The sequence below is a fragment of the Dermacentor albipictus genome, chromosome 8 (genome assembly GCF_038994185.2).
Source record: "Dermacentor albipictus isolate Rhodes 1998 colony chromosome 8, USDA_Dalb.pri_finalv2, whole genome shotgun sequence".
Classification (NCBI taxonomy): Eukaryota; Metazoa; Arthropoda; class Arachnida; order Ixodida; family Ixodidae; genus Dermacentor; species Dermacentor albipictus.
Window position 1 is genome coordinate 111,522,048 of NC_091828.1, and position 11,246 is coordinate 111,533,293.

Sequence of the window (11,246 nt, forward strand, 5' to 3'; positions counted from 1 at the left end):
TATGTGGTTCACTGAACCAATGGAAATAGCGAGTGTTGTAGCAATCTGGTGTTGCTTGATCCTACGATTGACCTGATTCAACTCGTTTGCCTGATGTTGATGATCCTCGTAAGAAGCCGTTGTGGGCCGTCCAGTTCGGTGCTGATCCTGGACATTTGATGCGGCTGGATTTTGATGTTTCTCAGTACTTGCCCACCTACGCACAATGCTGACTTAAACACCGGCATCCCCGTAAACTGCTTTCAGATGGCAATGAATGTTGAAGGGCGCAGAACGTTCCGCAGTGAGAAATTCAATTCAATTACAGCCCACTGTTTCAACCAGACATCACCACTGGATGCGATGCATTGCTCAATTACTTTGGAACGCGAAGAGATAGGAAGATGGGTCAAGTGAAATTCTATAGCTTAAACATCAGTGCATTAATGATAAAGAGCCAAAATGTTTGCAGTACTACTGGTAAAGTAGTGGGCTTGGAGGCATTACTTTCTTAACCGCCCTCATATTACAGCAATAACGCTGTGCAGTTTGTTTTTGTGTGTGACATTTGACCCAAAACTAGAATTTAGTGATCTTAGGCTTCTAAATTCGCCTCACTGGTGTGCTCTTGATCCCTAATTGTCATGGTGGTTGCTCTGCAAATGTTTATCAAGCATGGTTCCTCTAAAATATTTGACACAATTATTTGTAACATATTCAACGAAAATTTTAAAATGTTAGTTTAGCATTACTTGTTTCGTTTTCCTGTTCTCTTTATACTCAGCATCACTAAGCTGACCTTTATTTTTTCTTAATCTCTGACTTACACAGTGGCTGGTAACAACCCCTCTGTCAGAACTATTTGGCATCTCTACTACAAAGAAGCCCTACCTACACCTTCTGTCATCATCTTAGCCATCTCCACTAAGCAAGCACATAATCCTGCTGGTATTTTTATTACAGAGGTTTTCCCTAAAGATCTTCCAAGCTAGAACACTTTAGCATTTGATCATTTAGATGCTTTTAACTGAAACAACACAGTGAATCCATCATGCTTAACAGAAGTTTAGCTATTTTAATCAAAGCACAGTTAAAGCCTTTCATGTATGAAGTTTGTGATCTGCTTTCACTTGATCTTGCTGGTTATATGATTGTGAGTTACACTGAGATCAAACATTCTAATGGCCAACATCTTTCATCTGTGAAGTGCAGAAAACTTTAGTGCACTTGTCAGTGTTGTTACGGCCTTCTTATATGTGATGATTAGGCTGCTGGCTGTTTAGCACTGTAGTAGGATTGTACAGGGTGATCATTTTTAAGTTTTATGGAATTTTAAAAAATGTCCTGCGGCAGATGGCATAATTCTTGTCCTTGAGCTAGATTATTTGAAGAGGTGGACATTACTAGCATGAGAAATCGAAACACATGCTCAACTAAATAACAAAATCACTAATTAACTTCGTAACTAATTATATTCCTGCACATATTGCAATTTATTAATTGTAGCCAGTGAGCTTGGAAGACATGCATTTGAACTTCCAGAATGACACCGGTTTAGGAATATTTCCCTTATAAAGACCAATACACAAGGGTGTTCCCGTTACTTTTGTGCATCAGTGCATAAAAGCACATTTTGTTAAAAAAGTAAGTGGAACAACAGTGCATTTTTACAGCAAGTTTGATGGTGCATATCTCCAAATTGACGCCATTCTGGAAATAAATTCCAAGTAGATACACCTTGTAATGTCACTGGCTATGATTCGTAAATTACAATGTGTGCCCCAGATATGTGGTGGCGCTGGCAAACACTCCCAGGGTTCTACTAGGAAACATAAATACCCAAGAAAGTGATGGGGAAACGGCGCCCGCAGTAGCTCAATTGGTAAAGCATCTAACGCGTAATGCGAAGACATGGGTTTGTTCCCCAACTGCGGCAAGTTGTTTTTTCATCCACTTTCATTTCCATTTATTTATCATTTCTTTATTTCATTTGTTAATAACAAGTAATTTACCCTAACTTGTCCTTGGTGTCAGCGTTTGCTGGCTTCTTAGGATATGATTAATAAACATCGGGTTCATTGGTTAAGCCGCTTTCTTTTCATTTATATTCGCTATAATGTAATTCATTCGAAAGATAATAAAATTTTCTAATTAGCTTGATATGTTTCGATTTCTCGTGCAAGATATATCTGCCTGTTTGAATATTCCTGCTCAAGGACTAGAACTATGCAATATGCAACAGGGCTATATTTAAAAATTCCACAAAACTGAAAATCACCTTGTATAAAAACTGTGAATTTAAAAACAAGCTTCAGTGAACCTTACTGAATCAGCAAATGGCCAGTGTAACTAGTCTGATCATCCTGGAAATCTATTGTAGCTTATAAGCATAGTGCATTTCAATTCCACATTTAGGAGTGCAAATTTTTCTTGAAGTCAGCTTTTTCTTTTTAACAGCTAGCATCCCTGCCAGTTTGCTTAAACATAATGTTGCATGACTTCAACAGTACTGCACAATCAGACTTTTTTCTGCTCACAGTGTCTAGTGATGTGTCTTTAGCAGCTGAGATAATTAATGTTCATGCAGATAAACATCAGAAAACATTGCAATAACTGCCAAGAAAATGCAATCATGCGTTTTGTTTACAAAAGAGCATGTGCTCTATCTTCTGCCAGGTTTGTTCTCCATGTCAAGCTAGCACGGAACTTGCACAAGAGGCACCTTTTGCATCCATGAAGATATTTTATGAGGTTATGGTGGTGTCGAAACATGATATAAACCATAACACTTTAAACTATTTTATGAAACAGTTATTTGTACAAAGATAGAAAAGGCACCAATTTTGAATTTATCACATTTGGTTTAGAGTACCATAGTATAAATGGCCCAACTAGTACAGGTACGCAAACGGGCTAGTTGGTACCGGTCGATGACGTTAGACAATGTGAACACGACAAAGGATGGAGAAAGAGGCGATAGCATTTGTTCCATTTCTCGCCACTTTTGACGTCCCTTGTACAAGTCTGCGCTGTCGAACATCATGGATCAACCAGTACAGTCTGAAAAAAATATGTCATGAAAGAAAACTTGGCTTTCAACCTCGACAATTCTGCCTGTTAGGTATTATGGTTTCTTTAGAACTTATTTCTTTATGCAAAGTCAGACCCATCAAGTAAAGCTTGCTGAGAAAGAAATGAAGAACAGCATCAACACCTCTCAAGGCACATGCATCAAAGGAGTCAGAGCATCATACACATTACCTTTAAGTGCAAGAGTATTCTCTTTCTTAGGCAAACTGCATTTCTAGTTTCTTAAAGCCTATATATTTATTTGCCGCAGCTATGGGAAGATCACAAGGTGGAAAAGATGTGTTGGTGCAATTTCAACTATTATGTACAACAACAAAAGGTAAAGCACAGGAAGTCTCACTGCTCCTCTGTCTAAATGACATTCAGTTTCATTTGTCATGTCCACTTCTATCCTGATGGCAGCAGAAACAGGAAGACAGCAGCTTGGTTCAGAAAGCAGACGAAGGAGCTGATATCCTAGCTGACATAAAGAGTAAAGAAGGGAGCTGGTCAGGCCATGTAGTGCAGACTTGAGACATCATTAACTAGCGCGAAAAAGACAACGGACGACAGCTAGAAGCACACAGGACAGAACTCTAGGCTTCAACTGAAATTTTGGCTACACAGAAACATAGGATTGAGGGGATGCGACCTCGACGCATGGAAGCAACATTTATCTTTCCTTTTCCCTGCCTGACACAGGAGGTATCGGAGCAAATCGATGGGCAGGTTCATTTCGAGATACGAACACTCTTTTATGGCGAGAGCCAGGGAAGGGGTGCTTACACACCTATCACCCGCTTTTCGATGCGAAGTGCTTCGAATATTTTCATGTCGACCTGCATCTAGAGCCGCCTGGGCACACGATTGCTTTGAAACTGCACAGTGCATGAGCACTTACAGCAATGATTGGCCAGATGGCCACCAGCCATGACAGCTGCGCTATCTTTGTTCCCCCAAGCGGTCGTTTAAACACCGACCTGTTTGGCTTGAGGAAACATAGGGCAGCTTTGAGTGCCTTGGTGGCTGGTGGCCACATGGCCAATCATCGCCATACGTGCTCATGCACCAAGCAGTTTCAAAGCAATCGTGTGCTCAGACAGCTCCAGAAGCAGGTACATAGGGAAATATATGAACCACTTTGCATCAAAAAAGCGGGGAATAGGTGTGTAAGCACCCGTCTCTGGCTCTTACCAAGAATGTTCGTAAGTGAAATTAACCTGTTCATAAATTTGTTCCGACAGCTCCTTTGTTGTTTCTGTCCGTCGGCATTCTGTGCATTCCATGTTTCTGTGTAGCAAAAATTTCAGTTGAAGTTTAGAGTTATTCCTTATGTGCTTCTTGATGTTGTCTTTTTCACGCTAGTTATTGATGTCTCAAGTCTGCAATGAGCACCAACTAGCCAAAGTGCCTTCTTCAACCATGTAATACATAGGGCATATAACCGGTGGCACATTCGAGTTACAGAATGGATGCCAAGAGAAGGGTAGTCAAGGACGGTAGAGAAGTAGACTACGATGAAGTCAAAAAATTTTGCAGGCTTCACTTTGAATCAGCTAGCGCAAGACAGGGGTAATTGGAGCTCACTGGGGGAGGTCTTCATCCTCCTGTAAGAAATATGTATGCCAATTGTGATGAAAAAAGTATACCTGTCGGCTCAGACGTCTTCACTGTCTTTTCACTCACTGTTCTTTCTTTTTTTTAAGAGCGGGTGAGCAAGTGCGGCCGATGACCGCTCAAAAGAAAGAACAAATATAACAACGACTCCTCTTTGGTGGACAGCCCCGTGAGTTGTCGCTTACAATCTGATGTCGGTCTTTGTCTTACTGCAGTTGCTTATAATAGCAGTTTGAGGGGTAATGAGGAAGATATATTCACAATCGAGGTATTTTGTGCATGCGGTAGACAAGTCATTTTCAACCCAACTACTCTCGCCCTCAAACTACCACGAGCAGAGCAATTTAGTATTGTTCCTATTCAATAGCTGTGCCTATACCATCGCCGAACCCCTTTGCTCGGCGAGGGTGCAGCTGTGGTAAAGGCTATTGAATGACAACAACAATTTCTTGGTAAAGTGTGGGAACTGTGATGACATTTCGTCTGGGTGTTGGCTTTAAGCATTCTCTTGTCTCCCCTTAGTATCATACTGTCTCTCCTCTGCGCTGTTGCATGTGAGTACAAAAAAGTAAGTGCTGCACCTTCTGCACTACTTTTGCGGTGGGTTGGGGTGGGCAGAAGGGGGTTAACGCGTAATTAGTCTTCCAGAGGGCATTGTGTCGATGGCCAGGGTGTTTCAGTGGGCATTGTGACGGCCAAAGTGGTCCAAGAAGTATTGTAGCAATGCCCACGAAGTTCTCGCTAAAAGGACTCGCACACGCCTTCCCCGCGTCCCTCTCATGTTCATTATGCACGCCCTCAAACTAGCCACCGACGCGGCTGGCAAGCCAGTGACAGCAGCAGCAGCAGCAGCAGCAGAATCGGAAAGAGTGAGGGAGGAGGCATAGAAAACTTCGTTTTAAAATATGGCAGAACGCCCCTGTGCACGCTGTAACCTGCAATCCAGAGCTCTGGTGTTCTGACAAAATTCAATTTCATTCTGCAAAGTATTCCTTTCCCGTATTCAGCATGTGCATCTGTCCTACCCGTCTAGCGAGGGGCGACGGGCGAGTCTCGCGAGACGGGTCTGCATATGCCAAGACATCGCGAACGTACTTGGCAGGTGGGCAGTAGCGCGCACACTGAAAAATGGCTCACCACTGTTCCGTGAACAAAGATGGGTCTGCAAATGCCCCTCCAATTTCTGGAATCTCGTTATATCTGCAATGATTGGCTTAATATCCTATTCATGCATGCAATAATACTGTCTCCAGTTTGGGAGGGGAAATATTTGAGTAAATACCGCTGTTAGTCGGTGTTGTAAATACTTTATGCATCGCAAGTTGTACGTTGGTTCTCTATACTTTCTTAGATTATTCTCCCTTTATTTTTTAGCACTCCGTTCAGGCAGCTGTGTGTAAGCAAGTAGAACTTTCCTTTACTATACAACTACAAACTTAACAGTTTATTTTTGTACAGCCAGCATCGTAAATTGACGCAGACGCGAAGCCATGAGCGTTTTGCACGGCTCTTTCCGCAGATGCTGCTTGAGCAAAGCATTGTGGTGGGTGAGAAGGCTCAAGTTTGCCAACGAACCTACCTTGTTTATAAACTTGAGAGAAGCAGAACGAATTGGGGTTATTGATTCGGCGAAAGAAGGTCAGGTGGGGTCAAAGCTTCTCGAATCGGCGTATCTTTTGTCCGCGTATGGTTCGTCGCACCCTTTTCTGCCTGTTTTGTCATGCTTGAACGAAACCTAGACGACCGCACTGCTTTAGAGCAATTGTGGCGCGTCCAGCTGCATGCTGTCACGTGGCCTATTCATTTTGCTAGATTCCTGGCGTCCCAAAAGCAAGAGCTCCACTAGTTCTGCCGTGGTGAAAACATTTTGAACATTTTTCTTTTGGTTAAATACTCAATACTAGAAAAAGTAGGTGCGCGCTTTTGGATTCCTCGGAATTTGTGCGTGACGACATTTAAGAACTGTGTGCTACCTGGAAACCTGGAACACTGTGACATAGTAGATAGTAGTGCTTCAGCAACAGGTTTTTCGCAGGACATATTTAAAAAGGGCTTATCAAAACAGACAGTGAAACGGATGGGGACTCTCTTCAGGAGTTTTGTCGGCACTGAAAGCCCGACATGTCTCGGGGGGAAGCGGTTGGGGTAGGGGAGGGCACATTTCTGGATCCGCCACTGGTTTTTAGTGCCGTGGGACACGCCGTCTCTTCGTGCAACTGTATGTTTGTGAATGTGATAAAAACAAACAAAAACACCCTTGCACCCACCCCCAATATTCTTAGTCAGTGCACCCTTTCGGTGGGTAAAAGGGTGTTATGGCACCTAGAACTTCCCTATGCTTCGCAAAAAGTCATGATGATGGGATGTTTCTTGAATGAAAACACCCTTCAAGGGTGTTATGATTCGCAATTCTCACCATCAAGGGTGTAAATTATTTTACTGTGCATGGGCATCCTCTCCAATACTGTATGAAACAGAAACCGAAGCGGAACATCCTTTCTGGCCGTCTCAACCACACGCATAACAACTTTTATACAAGAGTGTCGATATATAGGTGCCACACAAGAAGCTGATTTACAAACTGGAATTAACCGGCCTTAATGCCACTATAATAAAGTGGATTAAAGCTTACTTAACGAATCGCAACCAGGTGGTCAGAATGGATGGTCATGTCTCCGGCTCACTGGCAGTACTCTCGGGAGTCCCGCAGGGATCTGTGCTGGGACCGCTTTTATTTTTGGTGTATATTAATGACATTACTGCTGTGATGGAACCAGATGTACATCTTAAACTGTTCGCGGATGACTGTTTATTTTATTCTACAGTACGAAGCACCGCTGACCAACTTAAGCTTAATAACTGCCTAAAGGCGTTAAGCGGATGGTGCAGCAAATGGAGTATGGAGATAAATTATTCTAAATCAACATATACACATATTACCACACAAAAAAGGGGCCGTCTTTTGTTTCCATATTCTATTGGTGACAAGTGTCTGATGAATACAAGTCAGTTTAAATACCTGGGAATAACGATAACAGAAAGCTTATCGTGGAGTATACATAAATAATCTTTGTTCAAAAGCATACGGGAGGTTATATTTCTTGCGAAAAAAATTGGAGGGCGCTACATGCGATGTACGACTGGCCGCATACAAAACTTTTGTAAGGCCACTTCTTGAGTACGCGTCAGAGGTATGGAGCCCTCATCAAGGTTATTTGAAGAAACAACTAGAAAAAATTCAGAGGTACGCGGTGCGCTTTATATGCTCCCGATATCGAAGGACTGATTCAGTCACAGAAATGCTCAGTTTTTCTAAACTGGACCTGCTAGAAACGCGTAGACAAAAACATCGATTGAAATTATTATTCCAGATACTTCAAGGCCAAATAAATATTAGGAAGGAAACATACATACTCGCACCTGGCAAACGGAGCTCCAGAACCAACCATAACCGGTCTATCCAGGCTTATACCACTCACACTAATACATTCAGGCACTCCTTCTTCCCCGATGTGATTGAAATGTGGAACAAGTTACCGATGTGTGTAGTGGAACATACTGATTTGTCCCAATTCAAAAAATCCCTGGATGACTATCTGTGCGAATGCGCCGCTTGATTTCGATGTATTCTGTGTTTGTGATTATTGCACATGTTCTTTTCTTTTATATGTATTTTTTTCATAACCCTCTCTGTAAGGACCCTCGCAAGGGGGTTGACAGTATTGTTAAATAAATAAATAAATAAATATAGATAGGGTAGGTGGATGACAGATGGTATCGCGAACAACTCTTCATATGCTACGACGTTTTTAGTTCCTAAGCTGTTAACGACACTGCCGAATATTTTGATATATGCGTTCTCATATTTAAGCAAGTAGATGGGTGGGGGGGCGCTAAAGTGGTGTCTCGTACTATACGATACCACGTCGTCAGGACTTTGAAAAAGATGTGACCAAGTTGCTCGTAAGCTGTTTGACGTTTTCTGTGGTGCCGAGGTGCGGATTTGCAAGCTTGGTGCGTCAGAATTTTTAAGTCACTCATGTTTCTACTAAACGTTGAAGGACAGAATCAAGAATTTGCTGTTATCGGTCACTTCTTTAAAGAACAACTAATTTTGCTTGGAGATCTTGAGCGGTTGCCTATAAAGGGAGAATATCTGAGTTTTACGACTGCTTGACGAGTAAAATTGCAGTCAACCTCGAGTTAAAGCATTGGCAAACTGGCATACTGGAAAGCTAAGAAAACTTGCACAAACTGCAAAGGCCGAAGCTTTCGACAACTCGCTCAGACGTCTTGTGTATATGGCCCGGTTGTGACGCAGTTAGCCCACCAGTGACAAGTTTGCTCGCCTCCGTTGTAGCTTGGAAGCTTTTCGGGCTATTTTGTGTTAACAAAGAATGCGTGAGTTTAGCAGGTGCGATGGGAAATTTTTGCATTATCAGCCCCTAATGATGACTCTCGTGATCTTCTGACTGCGGCAGTCAGAGAACCAGGCAATTAAACATCTAATTCGGGGTACTATTTTCATGCTAGCGCTAGGCATTTAGCATGCGTCAACGTACCATCCGTGAATGCTGCAAGCAGACCTTCGTGCTCTTGCCTCTTCCCATAATCGTTAGTAATTAGTAGCAGTCACTAGTAGTAGTAGTATAGTAGCCGTAGTGTTCAAACTTTGTTTTAAATTTTTTTGGAGCACTCAAATACGACGCCCCAAAATCTAACACCTTCATTCGAAAGATACGCAGGTTCAACGCGTATTCGGAATTTCACATATCCGCACACCTCGGTGGCAGGAATTCGTACCAACGTTCACCCACTCGAACGTGCGTGCGAAGATGGCGTCTGGAAGACAGTAGCTCCGTTGCCAGTGCCGTTACCGCCATTACATCCTCGCTCTCTCGCTTTACCTTACACCCCGTTACGAGAACGAAATTGTCCAGAACGAGCCGTGAAACCCCGCCCTTGCGTTAAAACGATCGTTGTGACGGGGTATGCTATCGGTTTCAAGGTCTGTCTTCCGCCTTTTACGCTCCTTTTCTGCAGCTCGCTGGTGTCGCGCCCGGCAATTACACATCGGCGCACAATGCATAGTACGAGGAAGGGAAAAAAAAGAAATGCCTGCTAGCTTTCGTCGGCTCTGCCCGGTTCTGGCTCGACGCCATGTATGCGTGTATTAAGAAAATACATGCGTTCTTAGATCTCAGAAATGAAAGCAAATAAACGGCGGTGAATTTTGCCCGGAGCACTCTTCCTTCGGTAAGTTGGCTCTGTTGCGTTGGTAAAAGCGTGCAGCGCGGCGGAATCTGGAGTCAGTGCCAGATGGTGGCAGAAATATTGCAGGGTGCCGATGCACACCACGTTCCAACGCGGCGCATGTGCACGTCTGCGCAACGTCGTCTGCTGTTCTGAACAACGAGCAGACAATGTTTTTACGAAGCAAAAGCTTGCGACGTGACCTTATGATTTTTCGACGTCTTGTCCACTTCATGTCACCGGCCGGTGCATGCAGCATCCGTGCGCGACGGATGTAAACGTCCGCGGACATGTCGTCTGCTATAAATAATAATTGCCAGCAGACAGCGCTCCAAGAAGGCCTAAATATGAGAGTACGCTGCTTCAGTAAGTTTATGTATCATGTGCTGTGTGATGAGTATATACTGTAAACAGGAACTCACGCGCAAGCATAAATTTCGCCGACTCCTTGGTGCTATTTGCTTCACTATGTACCACCGTTCGTGCGCGTCGGGGAGGGTTGAGCCCTCCTGACGGCATTCATGATGCTGCATGGTTCTTCGTGGGACTAGTGTTTTACGCAGCCTCGCTTTAGTCTTCGAAGTCGTTAGCTCGTGCGTGTCGAGAATGCACCTGCGCGAGAGCCAATAAGACAAATGAAGCGTGAGGTTCTTGGGGAAACCAAATCAAGGGTGAACCCGCTGACGCTAATAAAGTGAGAAGAAAGAAAAGTGAGCTGGTTCTGTTGAGTCATCCCGTGGAAAGATTTAGGCTAGTTTCAGCGGTAGTATAAATAAGGAAGGCAAATTTTTTCGCCGTTCTGAGAGGGCGAGCGGGATGAGTCGGTGGGACAACTTTCTCTCGCGCACCGCAGACGTGAACGACCGGGGAACTACACACACATTGCGACTTGTGCGTTCGGCGTTTCCCAACGTAATCGCTTATCGAGGCGTATTCGCTCGAACGGTTTTCCTAACTCGAAAAATTTTGGTCTTGCAACTTACCTTACAATTTGCATGCCCCCTCGCAGCTCATACAAAACTGTATCCTCGGTGATTACACAAGAATTTATCAATATCTCTATGGTCAAAACAGCATCCCACATTCCCTTTCTGCTTCGACGCTCAAGAACAGAGTTCACGAGAGGCACCGATATGGAAAATAGTTCGCCTCCACCGTGACGTCACTGAAATGAGCGAACGTGATTGGCTTCCGCATCTGTGCAGGTTCCCTTTGAGTTTGACAGCGATGTATTAGCCATTGCGTTTTTTAAGTTGACACTGACTGTAGCCTTGTAAGTTCCAACACCAAACTCTGCGCTAACAGAAAACAGGTGTGTTTGTGACACC